Source organism: Mus caroli, chromosome 5, assembly GCF_900094665.2.
Source record: "Mus caroli chromosome 5, CAROLI_EIJ_v1.1, whole genome shotgun sequence".
Lineage (NCBI taxonomy): Eukaryota > Metazoa > Chordata > Mammalia > Rodentia > Muridae > Mus > Mus caroli.
In genome coordinates this window covers 45452458-45478587 of record NC_034574.1, presented here as the reverse complement: position 1 = coordinate 45478587, position 26130 = coordinate 45452458, and the positions used below count along the sequence as shown (strand labels likewise).

At 37.7% G+C, this 26130-nt stretch overlaps 1 protein-coding gene across 4 annotated transcripts in view; it reads left to right on the top strand.

The window, feature by feature from the left end:
* The window catches only part of Ppargc1a (PPARG coactivator 1 alpha), a 662401-nt gene that overhangs the window by 591425 nt on the left and 44846 nt on the right, over positions 1-26130 (top strand). The gene's annotated exons all lie outside the window — the stretch shown is intronic.

The window sequence follows — 26130 nt, the reverse complement described above, 5'->3', positions numbered from 1 at the left end:
GAAGTTCTCCTGAAAAGTATAGTTTAGTGGGAACTACAAGTCCTCTTTCATAGAGTTCATTAAGTGATACCAGTTATCCAAATCACCAGAACACAAAACTATAGCCAGTATTATTGCGGCACGCCAGTATCAACCCTACCACCTTTTAAATGTAATTCAAAATATAGGTTTTCCTCCAAGTAAACAATGTTTTATAAACCACACGTAGGTGCAATTATTTTCCTCTCTGTAGTGAGCATCAACTCATTTTGTATTAATGATTACATAAATTTTCTTAATATTTTAGCTTCTTTCACGCCCATGTAAAGGTGAACGATCGTGACTCTTTCATCTTTCTCTTGCATGCAACACTTGCAGTTGTTACATGCCTTAAGCTGTAGTGTCCTCTATCAGCTCAATTATAAGCAGAGAGGATGACTTTTTTTTATAAAATTATTATTTCTTTTGGTCCCGGTGTTCTCTGAGCTCCCTGGGATTCTGATTCAAAATTATGTAGATAAACAGAACTGAGTAGCTAGCTGGTGAATAAATGAATGAGCACATGACATTTAACTTATGATTTTTCTAAACCATTCTCAAAGTGTTTTTAGGGGACCTGGAAAATTACTTGAGTAATTGGATCTGTTGAATAACTGCCGGGCTGGGTCTGGTGACTGCATCACATTCTGCAGATGGGTCAGTAATTTTGCTTCGGTTTGCTCATTCTTTGTTTCAAATAGTACAGGTTTCTGGGCCTTGATGTTTAAGATACAGTGGCACCCATTCTGCAGTTCTTGTTATGTTGCCAACACAATGTTTTATTGCTGTCTACACCCGCTCCCGTTCCTGCACCTGGGAAAGGATTGCTGTGTGTCTCTGCCCTTCTGGTTTGGGTGGCAAATTGTTGATCAAAGTGTTATGGTAACAGCTGTACTGCTGATTGGATGAAGATAAATATCCAAGAATGCAACTGGTATTCTCTGTCACGATTGCTTTTCCTAGGAGTTCAGTCATCCCAAGAAGGTTCTAGAGGAGTGTTCAGTAGGTGTGCATTTGGAACTAGGTTATAGGACAGGACGAAGCTATGTTGTCGAATTCTTCCATTCATTCATATTGCAATTCTCACCTCTGTCCACTTCTCAACTATCGTTTTATCTTTTATTGTTTTCCTGACTCATTAGATTTTTTCATCTGTTTTCTTTTCTTTTCCTTCCTTCCTTCCTTCCTTCCTTCCTTCCTTCCTTCCTTCCTTCCTTCCTTCCTAATACTTTCTATGGTGATTTTTGAAGTATTGTCTGCCAATCCTACCATTGCTTATAATCCCTTTGCTCTTGAGTTTAATGTTCCTTCTACTGATGTCCTCAAATGCCTTTTCGGACATTCTTTATATTATATATATTAAATTGCTAACCTAATAACCACTTCACAAATTTTCCCTTTGGCTAAATACCAGAATACAGTTCAATATTGTTACTTGCAATCCCAGTACAAGTTATTCAATGTTATTATTCTACAACTGCAAGTTTGTAGCTTTTTGTCTACTTTTCAATTCTTCCACCCTGCCCCCCCCCGCACCCCCCCAGTCTTTCCTAGCACTCTCTTTCTTGTTTAACAAAGATAATTTGTCAGGTCTCCATTCTTCATAAATTTTCAGTGATATTTAAATATTTCCCATTGGCCAGCATGTAATGAAACTATCTTGGTTGGTGTTTATAGTGTTTAATAAAAATAATTGAGGGTTTGTGACTATTCTTTATAATCTAATGTTTTTCTTCTGTCAACATCTTTTTTTTCCCTTTTTATTTTGTCTCTGCTAGACTATCCTGAAGGCACCTTTCTCTTACACATTAAGTATTCAGGTAGACTAGAGCTAACTGGGCAAGCCAAAGAGTAGGTCTGAAATGTCTCCCTGGGGCATCAGTGTCTGATTATGTTGGCATCACTGGACTAGGAACCTTGTCTTGGCCTGACTTTACACTGGCATTGTAAGCAATGCCTTAGTTCCTTAATTAACAGACACAATTCAAAGAAGAATGGCTTGCAAAATGATGCTCAAGTGGTCTTTGACTATCATCTCATTCCCTGGGGAGTCTGTGTAGTTGATATTTCATCCTGAACAGTGTACTAGAGTACACTAATAAAAAGATAATTATAATTAACACTTTCATTTATATTTATAAATAAATTTCCTTGCATGATATAAACTGCTATTTCTATATTATCTTAATTTATATTACACAACACAAGCAATATAGTTGTGTACCTTAATTTATTTTTATAAATCATTTAATAGATGCAACCCATGCAGATTCCATATATTCTTTCTCTTTCCCTAATTGAGCTAAACTAAAAGACAATTATTTTGCTGTAGAACTGAGTCTCAGTGAAGAACCCTGCCAGTCTGTTAAGGAAGAATAACAGAGATAAGCATTGACCTTAGATTGACTTCCTAAACATTAAACAGATTCACAAGTTCAAGAAATTAACACCATATGGCATCATTTTATATATGCAAAGGTTTCTATAAGCCACAGAGACCATGTATCCATTTCCCAAGGATGGACTCAGAATTCAGAAGACTTTGTCAAGTTCTTTGAGGTCAGCAGACACCTTTTTCTTCCTCATACTTCATGATTCCAGAGGCACTATGGTAAGATGGCTGGGAAAAAAAAAAAAGAGAGAGAGAACTAGAGTCAGAAAGAACTGCTCTTCTTATCTTTTGTCTATCACTTGATTCAAGTGAGGCCATGGATACATTTCTTCTTCTCAAAATCGATACTGGCTTTATAAGGTTCTTTATTCATTCAGTGAACATTTACAAACCTTCGTGTTACACGTGAGAGTCTAGGGACATTCTAGTTAAGGAGCTGGAATTCCTGTCCCCACTGAGCTTCCGTTCTAGATGATTGCGTTAAGTCTGAGTTAAAGGCTGTATTAGGAGTGTTTCCTAGTGCCTGGAGCCAAGGGCATGCAATAAACGTTGCTGACAAAATGTATACAAAGTCCATGAACACCTGGAGGCAATGGCAACTTCCACTAATACATTAATATGAGGACAGGGAAAGCCAAAATATTATTAACAAGCTCCTTCCATGGAAACTGTTAATATTTAATCACAGTAAAGGGGGTTTTATTATTTACAGATCTTCAGTTACAAACAAAACCATCATCATCATCACCATCATCATTTTTTTCTAGTGTCCTCGCACAGAAGTGCATGTGCAGTGGATAGAATTGATGAGAGGGAGTTGAGCTGGGATTGGCAACTCACGTCTGGACCATAGAAACTGTGCCTCACAGTTTTGATCAGCTCCTATATCAGTAGGTTTGGGGGAGGTCTGTGCTAGCCCCTGGGAGGAGAGGAGAGAGTGAAGGATCTGCCCATCCGATCCCCATGGGAATCCAGAGGAATCTTTTCTGTGAGGGGAAATAGTGACATTGTTACATATGAACCTTTTTGGGATGGGCTTTAAAGTTGTGTGGGAGATCTTGTAAGCAGAAAACGCTTGCCATTGAGAGAAAGAATGGGGGTACGTGTTCCCAGTAAAACAGTAGGAATCCTACCACCCAGTGGCTGTTCTTTGAAATTCCACAAATAAAATGTGTCCATGTTTCAGTTATTCTCTTTGCCTTTAAAACATGTTGCTTAAATCCTTATCTATCTGCATACATGCCTGTGTACAGACATATGAGCCTTAAATATGTTTTGTATAACTTCACTTCTCATATTACGTGTTACAGATAAGTGTTCTTTCCCCATTTCTTGCAGTCTCTGAAGCTTCTTGGAAGTTGATACTGTGTGTTTACTGCCTATTTTATTATTGTAACAGCCTTAGAAATCCAGTACATAAGTGATGAGCATTGTTGTGAGCCCAAAATTGTGCTAACTTTGAAAATAGACATGAATGTTTGGCATTAACTGCTGTTCCTGAGAAATTAGCCACGTGTTTCTGCCTAGAAACTTTGTTTTTCAGCTTCAAGTTTGTTTGCTTGTTTAATCTGTGTGCAGGTAGTCATGGTATATTTGGAGGCGATAGGACAACTTGAAGAAGATGGTTCTCTTCTTTTACTATGTGCGCTATGGAGGTTGAAGTCAGGACATCAGTCTTGGCGGTAGGAACCTCTACTTGCTGAGTCAACCCACTGTCTTTTTGTAAAATTTAAGTTTTCTAATAATGCATATAGAAATAACATTAGGAAAATGCCTAGTTTGATTTTCATTCTTTACTTTTAGTCAATAAGTGACTATTTGTAAGAATGTCCAATACAGTAGATTTCTTGGATAGCTCTATAAAACTAAAAATGTCCTTGGGAACAAAGTGCAATGAAAATTCTGGTGAAGATTCAATTTCAAGGGAGAAAGCAGCTAAGTATTTGTCCCTGGCCTCTGGGAGAGTCCTGTAATGAGAATGGGGCTTCTGCTTGCTGGCTATCCAGTGTGGATCCATTGTTGTGTCAAGACAAATTCCAGAGGTCTGTCTTATACATCATTCACACTCAGGACATTTCCTAGCGCATAGAAATGACCTAAAAATGTGGTTTGGAGAAATGACCTAATTGGAAGCTCTAGACAGAAGCCAGAGGGAAATGAAGTTGTTTGTTCCAGTAGCAAGGATCATTGTTACAAACAGTCATAGGTGGGTATAGTGCCTAGCTAAACTTTGTCATGAAATGTCACCTTTGCCAGGATCATAGGCAACCAAAGTGTGACTCCTTGAGTTACTTAAAGCTCTGGGCTTCTCTCTGATGTGACAAAGAGAGATCAGCAAGCACAGATATTTTGTACATAAAAGTACACTCTATCCAGTCAGAGATGTTTGCAGTGACTAAAGGTCCTGGTAATCAGAAACCAGGATGCTTTGGCCTACTTGACAGAAAAATATCAACATAGAGAACTTTGCTCAGAACAGTCAGAACATACAGTTTAGCGTTTGACGTGTTCAACAACTGCTGTGTGGTCTGCTTTCTGCTCACGATGGCACGCTCTAGAAACGCAGTAAGTTCTGATGTACCTTGTGCCAGCTTGGGGAGACAGATATGCAGCTATCTATATATGGTTTGTCTCCTATTATAACTGTGGTAACATATTTCTATATACCATATTTTATTTTGGTTCACAGTGGGAAGACCTGGTTTTCATGAAGGCCAACTGGTTTCTATAATATGAGTATAAGCACTAGTTTATTTGATGTCTGGGAAATGAATACCGTAGGTCAAATCTGGTGCCCAGATGTCTCTGAGTATATAACCCATTGATTTGTTCTGATGTGGGACCGTTTTATATTGTTCTTTATATACTGAATTCTTATTATCAACCAGCATCCCCTTCCTATACTGCTACTAAAACCTGGTACCCTGAGATAACCCATCTTCTGCTCCTGTGTGCCCCATAGTTTCTGCCCAGGAGCCCTTGTTTCCCAATGTGTTCATACTATTTTCTTCCTTTTTCAACTGGGTGGCAGAATCTGTGCTGTGGCATTCCTTCTCCCTCCCCCACATCAATTATTAACTGAGTATGTTAACATAGTGAATGCTTATTAGGTTTATCCTGAATGATACAAAATAAGGTATTAAATAATCTAAAATTATTTTTGGAGTACTTTAGGCAAAGTACAGCACTTGGCAATTCACGAAGCCTCACACTGGCTGGGTACTTGGCTTGTGCTGAAAGGGAACTTCTTCTTAACTTACCTATCTTCATTTATTTGAAATATGGTTTTTGTACATCTAGCCTGTTTCTGGTTATCAGAGTTTCTAGAACTAAAGATCAGACTTTTAAAAATATGACTAATATTTGAAATTATTTGTAGTTAGTGACAAAAATGTAGATTTTCAAAACATCCAGGGTTTAGAATTATCTGGAAGAACAGGTGATTTCCAGAGGCAGATTAAATGTTGCAGCCTGTTTCTGTTGGGAAAAAAAGACCTTTCTGTCCCCTCCTTCCCTGATTTCCTTCATATCTGCTCATCCATCCATCTGAGGGTCATTCATTCTTGGCTTGCTCCGTCTTATTAGATGCCTGGGATACAAAGATAAATGGCATATGCTCCCCAGGAAATGTACATTGATAAACATTTTTTAGACTTTTAATCTATCTGCCTTTGAGTGAAACATTTCAGTACAATGCTTATCTTCATTTAAAAACTCACCTTGTAGGGCAAGGCCACCCTCGTTTACAGACTTCAAATTTCTTTTCTAAAGCTAGGTTGCTATGCTAAATCCATGGAACTGTTTATGTCTGAGGCCTCTTGGTCTGGCTAAACACTGCAGCACATCGGAAATGTGTATAATCTCCAGTGGTCAACTAGGTTCCTATTAAGACTTGTTTGAAGTCTAGTCTTCTCTCCGACATTACTTCTTTCCACACACACACTGCCCCCCTCCCACCCTTACACTCTCCATCAGAGGCAAAGCCTGGATGGCCTCTTTTGTCCAGATGGGAGGAGAATTCTGTTCTGAACAAGTTGTTGAAAAGATTTCCATGACCAAAATAACATAACTACTCTAAAAGTCCTGTGACCTGATAAGAAATTTGTTGCCAGGATTCTTGGCAACATTATTTAAAACTCTAAATGATTCTCCTCAGAGCACACACTCCTTATCTGGGTGACTTATCTGCTACTTGTCATGTACACATAGCCTTGTGGAGTTAGTTATATTTTTACTATTCCTGTCTCACTTCCTTGACTAGATTATAAGCCCTTTGAGGATAATAAAATGAACACTGATGATAGTTAAAATTTATGGACAGCCCGTATGTGTCTGGCAGCATTCTGAGCATTTAACATGTTTTAATTCATTCGATCCTTGCAACAAGGCACACGTTAGGTATTTAATCATTGGCTTAACTATGGGTGGGAAATGGAATACCAGAGGAATTTAGTAGCTCCCGGAGGTGCCATTACTTGGTGTAGAGAGGAGTCAGGACCAGCAACCTCCCTTCAGATCCTACAGCCCTCAGTAATCAGTTCATAGCTTTGCTGGAGATCTCACACTTAAACCTACAGGCTAAACTATACCTAGAAGATGCTCCAAAAATATTAAAACTTTGAGTTTTTTAAGATGTTTTCTAAATTTTTTTGTAACTTTATTAAAATCCTCTCTACCTTTATGGGTAGGACATAGAAAGCAGTCGTCTGAGTATCAGTGAGAATGTAGACAACATGAGGAGTTCTTTTAAATACAAGAAGAACATTTACTGGGGCTGGAGAGATGGCTCAGTGGTTCACTGACTGATCTTTCAGAGGTCCTGAGTTCAGTTCCCAGCAACCCCATGGTGGCTCACAACCATCTGTAATGGGATCCAATGCACTCTTCTAGTGTGTGTCTAAAGACAACTGCACTGTACTCATATACATAAAAAATAAATTTAAAAAGTATTTTTAAAAAAAAGAATACAAAAAAGAAGGACGTTTACGTTGCATTCCTCCTTCCTATAACCATCAAAGGTTTCCTGGGGATAAGTGTTTCTTGGATACAAATATGCAAATACGTTGAACCTAAATTTGAGATTAATCTAGTGTATGTTCTGCTCTCTAAAATGTATCTCATTTATCTGAGATATCATTGAAATATAACAAATTTTCCTTCACATGTTTAATAAATGATAATCCAAGGGCATATTGTAACAGTGTCTAATAAAGTATATACAATATAAATGCTCTAAGTTAAATATTTCATTAATATTTATTTTTGCTGAATTTTATTTATTTTTACAAACACACACACACAAACACACACACTCACACACCCTCATCACCACACAAATTTGACCATATCCCCTTCCATTACCCTTTCTCAGCCTCTTCCTCCTTCTAAGTCCTCCATCTTCTTTATAAATCCTTAAATAAAATTACAGTTGGTTTTTTTTGAGCATGAGTGGATATCATTTACTTGAACAAGAAAAATCTACCTGTACCTATACACTGCAGAATATGACTCTCTCCCCCAACCCCCAATTATAAACAGCTTAACTCCTCAATAGAGGCTGAGGTCACCTGCTCTACCCACAATGATGTATCAGTGGGCCCAGTCTTGTCTACACCATTTTAACCAGATCCAGATGTTAAAGACACTGTAGACCTTGAATGTAGGACACAGAGAAATCCAGTTGGAAGGTCACTGGAAGCCCATTCCTGATGTCAGTTCTTAGGCACACCAGCCATACCATGAATTAGAAGACAGAATCTCACAGCAATCTCTCTCATCTTCTTGCTTGTGCATTCTTCATTCCTCTCATTTCTGTGATGGTGTTTGAGCCTTGGATAAAAGTAGACTTTATACACAAAAAATAAAACCTGTTATGATGTATCAAACATAATGGAATGATGAAAGACTGAGGCTTGTGCACTTAACCAATATTTCATGAGACAGAAGAACACAAGCACAAGGTAACCCATGCCACTTCTATGAAGAACAAAAAATGGGTGGAAATGTTTGATATGAGAAATGGTCAAACGAGGATGTATAAAAGAGAGAAAGAATTGGAAAAGGGAGATCAGAGGGACTCGAGTACTGGGAACATAGGCAGGTATTGAATGACATGATTGGGGGGTAAGTGGAAATGGGGACAGCCCCAGAGATCAGTGTCAGGGCTATGAATGTGGCCATAAAGGTACTTCCTTTCTGAAGTGGTCAGCTGCTCCTTGACTCCCATTTCTCTACATTTTCTGATTACTTTCTAAGATGTAAAACTTTCAGATGACAATTTCAGTTCAGTAAGTGTCATTAACTAATCTTATAATGCTAAGAAACCCTTTGTGAACAAAACCATGTTACCCAAGGAAAAGCTATGTCTAGGATTATTATGGAGAGACACTTCCATTTTGTAACATGAACCAGCATGAATGGAATGGCAGTTAACATACAAGTTTTTATGCAGACTGTGGCAGTACACCTCTACAAGACAGGAGAAACAAGAGCTGAAAGGATTTGCAACCCCATAGGAAGAACAACAATATCAATCAATCAGATGCCCCCCACCTCCCAGGGACTAAACTGCCAACCAAAGAGTAATCACTGGGGGTGGGAGGACCCATGGCTCCAGCTGGATATGTAGTAGAGGATGGGCTTTATCTGGCATCACTGGGAAGGGAGCCCTTTGGTCTTGTGAATGCTTGATGACCCAGGATAGGGGAATGCTAGGTTGCTGAGGCAGGAGTGGAGTGGTCAGGTGGGGGAGCACCCTCATAGAGGCAAGGAGAGGGAGGGGGGGTAGGGTACTTGTGGAGGGGAAACTGGAAATGGGGATAACATTGGAAATGTAAATAAATAAAATAACCAAGAAAAAAAATAAAAGAGAGGATTTGGTATACTCCAGCTCTTTTTTTTTCCTTCCCCTGCTCTGTATGATTCAGGAAAGGAATGGAAGGATGTTCTGACTCGATTAAAGGATGTAGACAATGATCATAGCACATTAGATACCTGAGTGAGACGGTTCAGGAGACTAAGGGGCTTTGTTGACAAGCCTGATGGCCTGCACCAGTCTCAGACCCATATAGTAGAAGAAGAGAACTGACTCCATCAAGTTGTCAGGTGAAGACAAGTGTGACTTACCATGCTAGTAAAAGTATGCACACACACACACACACACACACACACTCAAAATAAATAAATGAATAAATGTAATTTAGAAGATAAATATCTTACAATGAAACCCATTTTTGGACAAATAATGGATATTAACTGCATATTTTAAAGAGTGTAACTTAATGCACACAAAAAGAAAACGAGATCCTTGCTACTCTACCCTACCTGTGTGATGCCTATGTGATAAGTAGCTTATGATCACCTGGGGGTTTGTTAATGGCCCAGGATATCTTCATTCCACATATCCTGAAACAGAACCTGAAGTTTACCATCTTCAGGTGCTGTGTGTGCACATCAATGTATGAGAAGCATTGGCTTCGGTGTGCTTCTTGTTCTTGTTTCTAACAGCCTCAGCAGACAACGCTTAGAGCAACAGTTTGATCAGACAGCAGGCTTTCAGGGAGCCTTCAGCATCATCAGTGGAACTAAGGAACACGACCTCATAAAGGTTTGCTCTCACTGGAGCTGAACAGAGTAGTTAATAAGGAAATGGTGACATATTTAGCAATGCATCCATAATGCTAACTTCTGTACAAGAATCTGATGGGCTAAACATGATGCCTCGCACTGGCAATGCATTCCTTTTGGTAATCAGTAGTTTGTTTTATATAGTCAGTAAATTGTTAAAGCCTGGACAACTGATAAGATTATTTGCTTTCTCATTTTTATTTTCAATATTGTGCAGAGCCTCTAGTATAAATTGAATAGAGTGACCTTTTGGGACTCTGTGAAATTGACTGCATTCCCTAAGATTCTTTGGTTTCAATTACCATACTTTTTTTTTTTTTTTAATATTGGGTCCTCAGCCATTGTGTGAATTCCAGCATAGCCCTCTCCAGTCACTCGATCTGATGATACCGTCTGCAGCAGTACAACATGTTACTAGTGAGGATCTGACCATGGGCATGTGTGTTCCCAATCAGGACTTCATGTCAAGTATAAGAACAATGTGTAAATTACCCAAAGCAAATTGAATCACAAAGTTGATTGCAAAATGCTGAGTGATTTGGGGACCAGTGATGGAAACTGTGTTCTAGGTTGCCGGATCTGGGGTTTGTGAGATGGATAAGTCAATTAGTGGCTCCTCAGTTTATTAGCAACTTAATTGTCAGAATGTAATGAAACTTCTGAACTGCAACAACTCATTAGAAGCAATGAAACATGTGACTTTTCTTTTTCTAGAATATTCAGTGAGCTGTATTTTCCCCCAAAGATGTCTTGAAAATAAAATGAACCATTAAGTGTAATTTTTTTTAATCTTTGAAGCAGGAAGAGATTTAAATCCCCTCCATAGAAAAATGCTCAGAAAAGGTTAAGTTCACTCAAGAAAATAAGACTCTGCTTGAATTACCAGTCTGTCCTGTGTTTGGTATGTCACCTGTGTTGAAGCCTTAATCTCTTCAAGGCTCTGCCCTGTTTGTAGAGTACAACAATAATGCTTATAGAAGGGATTATTGTGTAGCTAGAAGGAAATAGCACAGTGTCGTGTATAACAATATTCTTATCACATGTCACAAGGTCTTTTGTCTTTATCTTGAGATAACATTTTATTTTTGAAGATTAAGGTATTATTAATGAGCACGTCGACCCCGTATGAGCTGCCATACATCAGGTGGCTGTATATTGATTGCATCTTATAGCTTGTATAGGTGGACTGTTTCTGAAAATCAGGATTCTTGTAAGTGGTGACTGAATCTACTTGACCTCCAGGGGAGTTGACTCTGATGACTGTATCAAAAGCTCAAAGATGAATCTGGGTGCTCCTTTTATACTTTATGATCACCATGGCTCACAAAGAGAATCTTGATAGTGTTAAGAATAAGGAGCTATTAAAAAGTCCTAGATGGTGATTAAAACTTTAATTCATATTTTAATGCCAGTAATTATTTCCCAAAGTCCACAGCCCTAAATAACAGTAGACTATGGAAAGAGGACTTCATCTTCAACAAAAGTGAGAATAACATCAAGTATTTGTCTATTCTAGTTTCTTTTCCTAATTTCCTTTTTCTCCATATTTCCATTAATTAGCCCATTTTAGCATTAATTAAACAAGTAATTTTATTTGCTTGTGAATGAATGAATGAATGAATGAATGAATGAATATAGGCTAGCTAAGATAATGTTTCACTGTAAAACTGGGGATAATGTTTTTTAAGTTTACCTTTTCTCCCCTACTTGCTTGAGATTCCTACCTTCCAAGGCATTTCCTTAGCCTAGTGAATGAAAGAAGAAATGGAAGAGTTGGGCAAAGAAAATATGACATTAGCCTTGGATCACCGTATATTGTGGCCCTTCTATTTTGATTGAGAAAAAAATCTCTATATATTTAAGGGTTAAGCATGTCAGTGTATTATGCCTATACAATAAACCTAGTTTATTTAAGTAAATTTAAGTAAAATATATATCATATATATTGAAGATTATGTCTCCTAGTCATATTCTTAAATAAGACAAATTATTTTATATCTTCCTCCATTACCCTCAAAAACAACTTTTCATACATACTTTTTTTCTGTTATATTTCTTATGAATCATTCATTTCTGCTTTGTTTTAAAAATAATATTTTTATCTAGGTGGGGTGTTCAGACTTGAAGGTAGAATCTGTGGGACTTTTATCCTCTGGATTCAACCACACTGATAAAGATTAGTCTGTGGCACATCTTAAGTAATAGAATAAGTCTTTATGCTATGTAGCTTTCTGCGGTTTCTTTGGAATGTTTGTTCTTTGTTGATGATGTAACATGTTGAAAATTCTTTGGAGTAGGAAATATTTCTATGGAGGTCTATGGCATACTTTGTGCATAGCATCACATACTATTACCAAGCAACTATCTTCAGCTGAGAGTGCCAAGTTCAGCAGCCCCAAATGACTTTCCAAATGACACAAGCTTCTATATGATAAAATTAGAACTTAATCTCACTCTTCAAAGGCAAAATCCCATAAGATTTCCAATCTGTGTTTTGTAATTACTCACAATGGACATGATATTGATGAGGGAAGCACTGAAACGAGAGGCCTTGGGTTAATGTTTGGAGAATATTGAATGCTCTTCCAGGGTCAAATTGAGTAGCAATTGATGCTTTAGTGGCATCTAACTATTTTGCTATTAATTGCTAAAGCCTGATGTTTTCACACTGTGCCTGGAGGCAAAAGGATCCACTCTGGGGCCAGCCAAGTCTAACTGATAGCATCAGATCTTTGAGCCCTGAGTGAACAGATTACAGCTGCTGACTGGCACTAGCCCAACAGTATTGGAAAGTTTGTCTATCACTACTGCTCCCAGCTGGGTTACTGAAGATTCTGAGCAGGTTAGGGACAGACACTGTGGGGACTCTGCTGAGCCACGGCCTTTGCTAGAGTCTCATACACATTCTATTACTGTTTTTACACTGGCTGTTATTTCCCACTTGCTATCGCAAAGTTTTATGAGCAAGAAATAAATTCAATACAACTCTAAGTATAATCCAAATTCAGTAAATATTTTGAACAATTTAATCTGAAATGCATGCCATTACATTGGTGGTTATAAAAACACTTCTTATACTGATTCTCTTGGGTGTCCTTTTAGTTTTAAACCCAATTTAAGTAGGCTGTCTGGTCTATGAGACCTGATGTTATTTTTGTTTTTCTTGCTGGTTTTGTTATTGTTTATTTATTTATTTATTTTTATTTATTTATTTATTTACAAGCCACTTAATTTGACATTAGCAGTAAAAGGTCTTTGTTGGTGGGTGCCCCTATCTAATACCAGAGGTCTGAACTATTTAAAGGAATTGTAGGTCTTGAAGTAAGACTAAGACAGGTACCCCGGCATGGTGGTGCATGCCTTTAATCCCAGCACTTGGGAGGCAGAGGCAGGAGAATTTCTGAGTTCGAGGCCAGCCTGGTTTACAGAGTGAGTTCCAGGACAGCCAGGACTATACAGAGAAACTCTGTCTCAAAAAACCAAAAAAAAAAAAAAAAGAAAGGAAGAAAGAAAGAAAGGAAAGAAAGAAAGAGAGAGAAAGAAAGAAAGAAAGAGAAAGAAAGAAAGAAAGAAAGAAAGAGAAAGAAAGAAAGAAAGAAAGAAAGAAAGAAAGAAAGAAAGAAAGAAAGAAAGAAAGAAAGAAAGAAAGAAAGAAAGAAACTAAGACAGGTACATGAGCTCTGCTTGTACAGGCTCCAGGATATGTTGTAATATCTGTATTCCTTAGACATGTGAAGATTTCTGGGCATCCTGAAGTAGGACAGGTGGACGTTATCTATTGGCAAGCTTTGTTTGCTTGAGCTCATGATGGGAACACTCATTTTTCTCTTTCCTCAAAAGTACCACCATTTTGTCTTTTATAGGAGTGATTCTCAGTCCTGGCTTCCATTAGAATTCCACCTGGGACGCTTTAAAAATACTAACTCCCATTTGCAAAGGTGCTGATTTAATTGCTCTGGAATAAGGCTAAAGCATAAATATTTTTAAAGCACATACATGATTCTATTGAATAGGCAGTATTGAAAATTACTGCTCTCCGGCTACCTTTCATTTCATATAAAAGATAGTAGCAAGCTGTTCTGTGAGTCAAGTCCTTGTAGTACCAATTATATTTTCAACTTTAAGTGCTTCTAAGCTATCTCAGTGTGAAGTCTTTCCTAAGAAAACTGTTCATGCTTTGCTTTTATAATTAAATCTGATTTTTAAATATGTTTGGCTTCTCTTAACTGTGAGTAGCGTTCATATTGCTTTAGCCATTCTTTTATTCTTCACAGTTGTTTATTGTGTTTATAGTAATTTATGTTGTCAATCACTCATCTCCTTTCTTGCTCACAATAAGTTCTCTGAGGGAAAGAATTTTATTTATTTTGTTCATTGCTAATATTCCCAGTATTGAGACTGCCTGGTACATAGTGAAGTCTCAATCAGTAATTGTTAATGTTGTTCAGAACCAGTTTGATGTGCAAATCACAATAGCTAGCTCTGAGGTGCATATTGTCTATTGGAAAACACAGATTTAGATGCCTAATTTTGGTAATTATGCTCGATTATTTCTTTGGAAGTCAATATATTAAGATTTCTACCAATCCATGATATTTTAAAAGATGTTGAGTCTTAAAGAAGGAAAATAGCACTACAAGAAATAGATTTCTTCAATGTTACTTTCTTTTATCCTCCTGGAAAGCAACAGGATCCATTGGCAAAACTAACCATCATGCTGTCCTAGATCAGAACAAATGCAGACATAGATCAGTTGAGAGTGGATCTTAAAGAAGTTCGCTCAGCACTATCAACGACATCCTTCTTAACTCCTAAGTAACAGTATTGCCTGATTTGACTCCTCACTCTCCCTATCTGTTGCTTGTCTGTTACTCCATCCTGGTATTATGAGAATCACGAAAGGATAAGTGGGTTAAATTACCCAATTTCTCTTTTTGTTGTTTTGTAACTCTAAATTCTTATCCAGATTGGACTGGTGTACTCTTGTTCTATCCCATACTACTACAGGGGATTGTGCTTTTTAAGGCCCTGATATCAAACTTACTGAAAAAATAAAGTTAGGGATGTTATAGGCCACTTTGTCTAACGGGGATCTCATGCTCCCTCACTATGCATGCTCCCTGCGTATGCATACACATCACCAGTAACCACAAAGGAGGCTGCATTTAGAACTAACTCAGTGGAAAGTGTTTAAAGATTCTTCATGAAAGGTGCACTCAGTGTGGCATTAAAAGGAAGCTCAATATCTAAATCCTAGGAGATTGCAAACTTATTCAGAAGCTTCGGAAAGTAAACCGCATGTAGAATTGTTAGATGTGAAATCATTGAGAAAATGAAGCTCTCATATTGTATTTATTTGGCAACTATTTATCGACAACCCACTCGTCTGTGCAGAGCACTTCAGCGGGGTAGGAAAGTTGCTCAAGGAGTCTCAGATCCAATCTCAGCTCTAATGGTTTCTGCTCTCTTGGGGAAGGGCCAGGGACAGCACAGAGGATTACCAGGAAGCACACTTTGATTTCCTTTACCCCAGATGGCCCCACAGAGGACAGGCTTGCCTCGGAATAGCTTGCATCTACCCTGAGACGATTTTTGTTCATTCTATGCTATTGCTGGTATAGCACAGTAATCAGATCATGTGATACTGTCTGCTTCTTAGTGTCCCCAACCTGAAATGCCACATAGATCCAGGTGCTGGGGATCTGCAGCTGCACAATCTCCCACATATCCCGTGGTGCTCAGTCTTTGTGAACAAGTAACATTGACCCTTTTGATGATGCTGTCTAAGCATTTTTTTTAAGACAGAAAATGTACTATCATATATAGAATAAAGATTGCTTACATCGTCACTCCAAAAAAGGACAAAAATCTCTGCCCTTGATTCATATCATCTGCTAATTTGACACAAGAAAGCCATGTAAGTTATTTACAGCCACCTTCTCTCTGAAGATCTGCTGCTGGTGTCCAGACAGATTAGGGCTCATGGGCGATTGCTGGTTACAGTTTTTGAGTATTGAAATGCAAACTTTATAAAGTTAAATTGTTATTCATTGAAGTTCTCATCTTACGGTTTATACATTTATTACCTCTTATTACTTCAACTGCTCTCTCTTCCCTTCATTCCGCCCTTCCTCTTTCTCCTTTTCTTACTCCCTCTCTCTTTCTTTCTCACTCATATGCAGACTTAGATCAGTTGGGACTTCATCTTGAAGAAGTTTACTCAACGCTTCTCCTATGTAATAGCATTGCCCAACTTAACATTGTCCTCTTGTTATCTGTTGGCCGTATGTTGTTCCACCATAGTATTATGGAAGCCATTAAAAATGGCTGGTTAAATTTCTTGATTTCTCCTTTTGTTGTTTTGTAATTGTTGAACCCTTATTCATATTGGTTTTGCCTACTCATTATTTTTAATGCTGTTATCCTGCTGACGTTGATCTAGAGATCTAGACTTAGTGATCCATGATGGGCTTCAGAACTCCATGTTTCTGTTCTCAGGACACCTGTTAGTCAAATAAAGAAGCTGGGAACCTTGAGAGGTCTAGAAAATCTGGGTTTGTGCAAAACTATCTTACAGAGGAGAGAGTGTTTAAGGTCAGCTTTGATATGGGGGTGGCAGGAACAAATGGAGGAAAGGGAAAAGAAAACATTCTAGCAGAAGAACCAATTCCATTCACTAGGAGTAAAGACAGATTATGAAGTAACATGAGCCAGCAAAAACGATGAGAAGCAATTCTAAAGCCATCCCCTCTTTCCACATAGAAGATTACATGTTTCCTGGGTATAAGTGCATGGACATCTTGTTTTGTAGTCTGTTGGTAAGGATAGATATGCCTTCTGATAGGAAGATAGATTAGAATAGCACAAATTTACCCCCTATTCCTATAAAATGTTCTCTTCTATAAAATTTCAACACAGAACACGAGAGCCATATTTTATCAAATATGTTTAGCTTGATATCCAACTCTGCCTCTCATTAAATGGATACTTTAAGTGAAATAGTGCACATATGCTAATTAACTCAGCATTAGGTTACATCAGAAGCATTCAGTAAAATCAACTGCTATAGCTATAGTTGCCAGCCCAAGACCTACAGAAGATCAAGCCAGCCAACATTACTACATGGATGGGGGAGGGATGCATACTTCTCTACTCCTAGGTGAGAATCCAATGCTCTACTCTTAGGTGGGGATCCATTGGAAGTTGATGACTACAGTTGGGTTTCTTTGGGGTGTGATCCCGGGTAGGTTGCCCATGCTCCACTGGATGACTTTACATCTATGCATACAGACCACCACTAATTGGACTCAGTGAGTTATTTAAAAAAGAACAAGAAGAGGCCACAAAGTTGGGAAAGTGACTTAGGTGGGATCAAGATAAAGTGTAGCAAAAAGGTTGAGGGTGGGCATGATCAATATGTGTTGCATACAGAGATGGAATTCTAAGAGGATAAATAAAAGTACTATATTTAAAAATAAGCTGTTCTTTCTTGATGCTTTAAATTAAAGTAGCATCCATCCAAGAGAATTATAACAGTAAATGAATAGAAAAAAATTTAGCTGTAAGACAATGATCAGTATCTTATAATTACTTTTAGCAACAGATTATGTTTTATTTTGGTTTAATCAAAGAGGATTGAGAAAACTGAAGTGTTACTGTCTCCAGGTTCACACTGCTCTGTCTTTCTCTCTCTCTCTCTCTCTCTCTCTCTCTCTCTCTCTCTCTCTCTTTCTCTGTCTCTCACTTACTTTTCAGCTTGCTTTTCTTGTTTTTCTTGTTCTTCTTCTTTTTAATCCTGAGACAAACCCAAAATGACTCAGTTGTATGCTTAATGCAGTGGCAATGTCTCCTTTGTTCATTTATAAGCTAAATAATTCACTGGAATTGTTGCTTTCTAAAATACACAAGCCTTTAAATCCAGTGATATAATGCATAACATACATCAAATTGATATTCACTATTGATTCTTACAGCCACTATACTAATGACTACTGTTCCATAGAAAACCAATTTAAAGTCCTAAGCTAAGATGAGTAGACACCTGCCACTCAGAGAAGACCCTGTTATGCAGTGATACAGGTGATCCTGATAGACTGTATCAATATTTTATTCTCTTTTGGTCACCTGGAATTCCAAAGGGCACAGATTATAAGTTTATATGGCAAGATTTTCTTTCATGAATGGTTTTGCCATTCTGTTTCTTCTAAAATGTTTGCAAATTGGCTGCTTGGTGATGTGTTCCAGTTTCTGCTCCCAAACAGGACTGAGAGGGATTCATCACTGTATTTAAAAAGGTCATTTTGATTTTTTTTAACTAGAGATATCACATCCGTGATGGGCAATTTCAGAAGTAGCCCTTCTAGATTCTTAACTTTTCGTATTTCCTTCTTTCCCATCAAGAATATATTGGCTGCTTGCCTGGACTATCATCTGGTATGTGTGAGATGAATGCAAACTAATTTTAAATCATAGCTGAAGATAAACATTATTAAGAAGATAAATATGCTGGAGGTGGGTGGAGGTGGAAATTACAGAGAAAAGTAAAAACAAATGAAAAATGAAATGTCACAATGTATTCTGGGTGTTCTGTGAAAGTTCTTATTCATTTAAATTAGCCATATCCAATATGCTTGGTGTCTTTTTATTTTCTCTGCTAAACCCCACAGCTTCCTACATACTAGTCCAGCTCTCTACCATTCAAATGCACTCCCAGCTCTATAAGCCAAGTATACTAATGCTAATCAAATTCAGAGATGTTGTTTTAGATAGAATATGAACAAGCAAAGTCACTAAGATACACGATGAGCTGTAGAGACAAGTGTCAAAGAGTCATAGGCTAGGGAAGGTGGCAAGGTTGTAACTAGCATCATTGGGAAGTCTTCACTAAGAGGGTCTATTTGAGTGAATGAAGGAAAAAGAGGGTAGAACATGTGGTCAGCTGCAGGAGAGCCTTATAAGGTTAGGAAACATCAAATGCACAAGACCCAGAAGTGTATACCTGGTGCTTTGTGGAGCAGTTGACAAGAATTCAGCCAGGTAAATGGTGGCATTGATGCTGAAATGATGCTGCCTTTAGAAAGGGATAACCACATGTCCCATTTAAACTGTGATGGTGTGGGCCAGCCCTGTGAGGCTGGCCACCATTGGATAATAATTCATTTGGTGAACACCTAGCTACTATGTAAACCATTTGGATTTGGGGTTTTATTTTTGGAAATCTGAAGGGGCCTGAGTAGGATCTGGCAAGGAAAGGGATGAGACTTGACCAATTTTTATCATGGCTACTTAGTTTTCTGTGTTGACAGCGGAAGATGGTCATTCTTGATCGTGCCATGCATCCAGATTTGAGTATCTTCACTGGCACCTGTGCAGCTGAGAATGGGAGCATCTGTTCTCTTAGTCTGCTGTCTGGTGTCATTGAACTCTCTGCAAAGATGTTTCTCTTCATTTACATCCAAGGTCAAAAGGAATGCCTTGCTGGCTCTTGTCGAGTTTCTTGAGCGTCCTGCCACCACTCTGTTCCGTCTTCCTCCTACTGTGAGAAACAGATATGAAGCATAGCTTTCCTGTCTCTCATCTGAAATAGCTCATTTTGCCCACACCAACCATTCTATTGAACTTCTGTGTTTACACTTTGGTTCCTACAAGGGCTTCATAGTAATGAATTCCACATGTTCCCTACATGCTTATTAGCTCATGAATATTGTGATATAAGTTAATAAGTTAGTGTGGAACCTAAGTACAGATGTGAATATGAATTTTATGCTTGCTTAAGTAGGGTCATATGTATTCATGGGAATTAAATGGATTCGTACAGATCTAAATATATCCATGCAGAAAGAAAAAGAATCTTCAGATTTCCCTGTATTTTATTTCCACTTGCATTTTATTTCATCTTTGAAAGTATTAACCTTAGTTCTTGATCATTGCATCCCTCAGTTGAAATGCATAACTGAGACAGAGTATAAAGTGCTGATCACATATTGTTATCTATTCAACTACAAGTAACTATGCAAGAACAGACTAGAGAATTTTATTTTATATATATAAATATAAAATAAATATAAATAATAGTACCTAGTCATATATATTATATATAGTATAAAACAGTACCTAGTCATATATGTATATGTATATGTATATGTATATGTATATGTATATGTATATGTATATGTATATGTATATGTATATGTATATAGATATAGATATAGATATAGATATAGATATAGATATAGAATGTACTGTTTTTAAAATGTGTACTTGTTTTATATATACATATATGTACATAAATATACATGTACACACATATATATGTGCATACATGGGATCTAAGAGGGATATTATAAGTATATATTACATGGTCTGTATGTGTACCCAGATAATGAGTTTAAAATTTGTATTCTTTCTCTTGGCCCTTAAAGTTTAGCACTTTAGCACCCAGCGGAAGCTGTTGGTCCTAAGGATAAATGGCAATAAGCAAATCTTTGATGCCTCTATAAAATATGAAAACACACTGAAGTATTTTATAATGTATGCTGTAAACTAAGGAGGTCTGTTTGAAATTACTGTCTTTTACTTGCATATGCTTGTGGGGTTTTAATGTCCTGTTTTTTCTACCTTCAATGTCAGTTCCTTATTCTAAGTTATATATACCATATGGTAAATAGAAGTGAGTGAGATATTTTAGGAACTCTGCTTACATAATGGGGAAAGGTCTAGGATCCCCTGTGTGGGCGATGTGGAGCTCTTACCTGTTTCTTGTTGATCATTGGAAAAGGGAGGCAGGCCAGCTGTTGGTGTCCCTGCTTGGAGAAGCAAGAAATATCATAGTGGATTATGACAGTACAGGCAGGGAAAGAAGAAAGCAGGTAGAAAAAAGTTGTTTGAACAAAGTCAACACATCTCACTCCTCTTTCCACCAAGATGACTCTGGGAGCTCAAACAAGCACTAAAAGGAGAAATGGGGTTGCCCTGACTACAGGGAGGTGTGAGTCTAGATTGTTGTCTTTTTACTTCATTTCAGAATACAAGAACAACAGCAGCAACAGCAACAACAACAGTAACAGCAACAACAAACCTTAATTTACTTTGAATGAAGCTTCTTCCAAACCCTGTAATGTTATGCATCAAATTCAAAATTCATAATGTAGACTTGGTTGTTGTTATTGTTGTCTACCAATTCATATAAGAACTCTGTGCATTTTGAGAGATTTAGGTAAGGGTGCCTATGATCAACTGGATTCCTCATTTGGGCTTTCAAATACATCATAAAAGTTGCTTCTCTATTTACTTACTTGAACTCTTGGTAGGATGTAGTGGAATGAATAATCCAAAATAGTGGATAATCCAAAAATGTCATTTATATTTGGCTTTGGAATACACTACCAGATGTTACTCTAGCAGATTTCCCTTCCTAATTAGACCTCACTTAAAGTAGAAGTTAATTTCATCTTCATTAGCTGTTTCCAAATCAGCAGGATAGGGCAAGAAAGAGGCCTAGGGCATGCTGGGTACTTGGGGGAAGCTGGCCCAAAGTGGAAAGCCAGTGGTAGATTGTGCACATAGGAAGAAATTCAAATGTGGGTAATCAAGATGATGGGTATGTATACTGGAAAATGCTTCTGAGAACCAGCTTGAAGAATTCTCAAATTGCATTGACATGTTTTCTCTTATTAATCATACATACATAAGAAGAAAAAGGTGTTCTGTAGCAAGAATGAGGCAGAAAACCTGAAACTTTGCATAGAGAAAAGTAGAGACACTGGAAGGTTAAGTGACCTCTCACACAGATTGATCTTTGAGTCAACAGTTCCTAAGAAACTGAAATTGATTAATGAGTGATAAGAAGACCCCCCCTCCAGTTTCCTTCTTATTGATGATTTGAATAATGAGGAAGCCAGAATTCTCATGGCCTAATTCACATTAAGAGAGCTAAGATAATGAAGCTGTGATTAAATGGCTATTAAACTATTTTTATCAAACAGAGATCAAGCGAGTGTGAGAATCTGGGGATGCAGAGTGTAATTGCAATTCTACAAGATGCAGAAAAAATTACTATCATAAGCAGGGCACGGTCCTTCCATAATAGGCTGCATTTAGAAACCTTTGGGATGCCACATGCTGTTTTCCTCTGTGTTTCTCCCTCCAGGTGTCAGTTAGCAACCGAGTCCTTCATCTTCTCCTGATTGGGTGGATTTATTTGCTCTCTAGGGTATGTGGCTGGATGAGCTGAATGCACTGTGTGCCCAACCACCATGTCTTTCTTCTTTAGCAGTTGGAAGGTCCTTTTGCTACTGTGCAACAAAGCAAGACATCCCAGTTCAGTCCTGGAGTCTGGGATTTAAATCTTCAGCTGATCTTAGGGACCCAGAGGAACATGGTCTACCTTCTTCCCCTGTGCCATTTGGATTATGTCACACTCAGTGAACAAGTCGTTTCAGGACACTGGAGTCTCAAAAAGCAGGGATGAGTCTCCGGATTCTGTTGACTGTTCAAAACCATTATTTATTAATGACGAGGCATGGCTTAGGAATTGTTGCAGATTCCAGATTTGGGCTTGCCAGTGTAAAAGCCAATGTATCATCTGTCACTGGAAATTCTTTACACCTGGAGTGAGGTTTTGTTGCTGTGCCTCCTTTCTTCCTGGAGAGCCTTTGGAGAGTGGAGTTTTACAGTCTCACAGACCTTTATTTAGGTCAGAAAACTAGCAGCAGAATTGTATTCTGTAAGGAGAAGCCAAGGTTGAAACCTTCCCCCACCCTCTGTCCCCACCCTGTCACCTTCCCCCCACCCTGTCGAAATGCCCTTGATAGCTTCAGAGAAACTATAGAGATGCTAGTTGACTGGGCCTTTCCTGTCTCTTCTGCTAGAAGGCATCCAATGGAGTCGGTGCTCTCCACACAACTAGTGTTGGTGGCTCTCATTCTCCATTTCCTACTTTTCAATCTTTTAAATCAGTGATTCTCAACCTCCCTAATGCTGAAACCATTTAGTACAGTTCCCTACTTTGTGGTGACCCCAACCAGAAAATTATTTACTTGCAACTTCATAACAGTAAGTTTGCTACTGTTAGGAACTGTAAATATATGATATACAGGATATCTGATATGTGACCCCAAAGAGCTCTCTACCCACAGGTTGAGAACCACTCTTTTGGCTAGAGCTGAGAAATATTCTGTTTTATAAAATTGTAATTTCAAGTGAGACTGGAGATCAGGGCAAAGGCCAAGGCTGTGTCACCTTGCAATGTCACCAGGCTTGCTCATGCAGTGCCATTCTCTGTTACATATCAACAGACATGTGTGTACAGGCTGCTGTGCTTCATCTGCGGCGACTTTGATTTATTTGCTCTGTAAATTGGGACCAGAGCAATAATGGAAAGTGACATTAATTGTTTAACAGAGTCCTCTTTGTCACATCCATTGCTTCTCTGGAACTATGACTACTGAAACTCACACAAAACTAATTGAAATTGCCACAGTGAGAGACAGCATCCACTCAGCTTTGCATGTAAGAATATGTGTTGATCTTTGACACAGAGGCATATCATTAGGCTCTCATAATGAATAAAAAAACAGTTTGGGATCATAACATTTATTCTTCCAAAACTCAGAATAACCATTATGGTCTTGGAGCATACAAGGATAATAAACATACATAATGCATGTTCTTAGTTAACATGGTATAAAAATGGCTGCTCTTACTGGTGTGTACTGGGTGAATAGTAGCCTCCTCTACCCAAGCATTTCAGCAACACCTACACATTTTCTGTGATAACCTCCCTTTTGCAAGCCCTCCCCTCCTGTTGTGCTTTCAGGAAAGAGGAGAATTAAAATAGTTGGAGGTTTAATCAGATCTTGTAAATTAATTATGACATAATCAAGCTCCAATATTTCTGCCACTGTGTGTGGTATACATTCACTCGTGCTTATTAAAGAAATCTGTGAAAACTAGTTCATTTAAGTGTTCTTTGTCATTTTGATTTGATTGGAATTATCAGAGTTTGTTTACACAAGGGATAGAGCCAAGGCGCTATTGTATTCTGTGATTGAAAGCAAATAGCAGCTTGTAGTACCACTGGAAAGCCAAACACAAATTTTAAATCAGGGTAAACAAAATTATTCATTTATTTGTAAACATTCTTATTTTTTTCTTTTTTGAATTCAGTGAACTGAACCTTTTTGAAAATGGGATAAGCATAAATGAAAAGTGTTTAGTTTAATAAAAGTGAATCTGTACCTTGGTTTGCATGTGTATTTGAGAAATCTCTGAGGATTATTTTATTAGAAAATACAGTAACTTATAGTAATGTAAATTTCATTATTTTGATAAGAATTGGTAGAATATTTTATTTAAACACAATGTTACTAATAAGTTTATTATTTGCATTTGTTTTTTATTTTTTGCCAGGTGGTAGGTAATTAGAATTTAGGGATACTCAAGATGGTGTCATCAGAATTTTTGGATACTAGATTACGTTAGTAGGCAAAAAAAAAAAGGAAAATAATTCCCTATATTTATTATTGAGAGTATATGGAAAGATACAGAGGGGCTGGGTGGACTGAGGGTTGTTTGTTTGTTGTTATTGTGATCTATAGACTTTGATGTGTTCAGTTGATGGAAGTAAATGTGCCATTTGAAAGGGACTGTGAAGTTCTGGTTGGCTTTCTCTTCTTCATTAGAAGTTAAGATTCAATCCATGTGTTAAACTGTAATGTGCCCCAAAGTACATGACTATATTCTCAAATTCAGGGACAGTAGGGACATGCCACATGCAAATATTAACACCCACAGAGAATAAAATGGCTCTTCTGGACCTCTTGAATCTAAAAGAAAATAAAGTCTGTCACTTGACTTCCAGATAGAAAGTGATCAGTAATAAGGGAAAACATTATTTTTTTTTCTTGTGAAAATAGAATGTCTAAGTGATAAGGCCCTGCCTAATTTCTCTAGTAATACAATTTGATTTTCTGATTAGCTGTCTTTTACTGTGATTCTTGTAATTTTGTCAGGTCAATTAACTAGAGTTCAGTGCTAGTGAGAGAGGAAGTGTGGGTATCGCCAGCTTCATTAGATGTCAGCAACTTAGGTGCATTTTGTAATAGAATCATGTGGGATAATTTAGCCATATTGTTAATGTCATAGCTTACAGAACTTGACAAAAAAAAAAGAAAAGAAAAGAAAAGAAGAAAGACCCTTCAAAAACAGGTCAACTTGGACATTTAATGTAGAATGCAAAAAGAAAGAAAGAAAAGTGGTGTACACCTTTTCTGTGTGTGTCAATAAATACCATCAATAAATTATTCAACTAACTATTGACTGCTTCTTCCATGTGCCCAGCACTGAGGCTGGTTGATTATATGCATAGTCAAAAACACACTGTCATATTAACAGATACTGACATCCCAGCTTTTGTACAGAGACCCCAAACTAATATTATCTCATAATTTGTTTATAGATTATTTTCCTTTCCAGTAGAGGGAAGAGTTCAGTCTCATTTTTTTTTCTATTTTCAATACTTACCATGACATCCCCAATGACTAAGGCATTCAATAATGTCTGTGGAAGACACAATTCAAGATTAGCTTTGTATGAGCACACATGAAAATGAGTTCATGCAGGAACTACAATACATTGCAGAAGCCCCTACTAAAAATCATCTCATGCTGGTGTTATACCTCTGGCACAAGAAATGAGTCTGGTGAAGATACCTTGCAAAGGAAAGTTTCCTTAGCAACTGACTTCATAGCAAGGTACCCAGATATTGCAGAGTGCAAAACTGAAGAATTGATAGTCAAGCTAAAGAAGTTAAGAGAAAGAACAGTTTTGCTCTGAAAGGTCCCAAGTTTGGGTTTTGGAGACAAGAGAGCTATAATGTGGTAGAAGTATCCAGTAGGCAGAGATTTATGACTTAAGTTTGGAGAGGTGTCAGGGAGAGAAATAAATGATTTGTGAGTGCGCAGTGATGAGATTATAATTGAAATCACAAAAGTGTGTAGATTCCCTTAGTATATACTGTTAAAGTTTCTGATGGTGTTCGAGTGCAAAGTTATCTAAATATTTGGAGTGGCATACTGTGTGAGAGATCTAGGGAC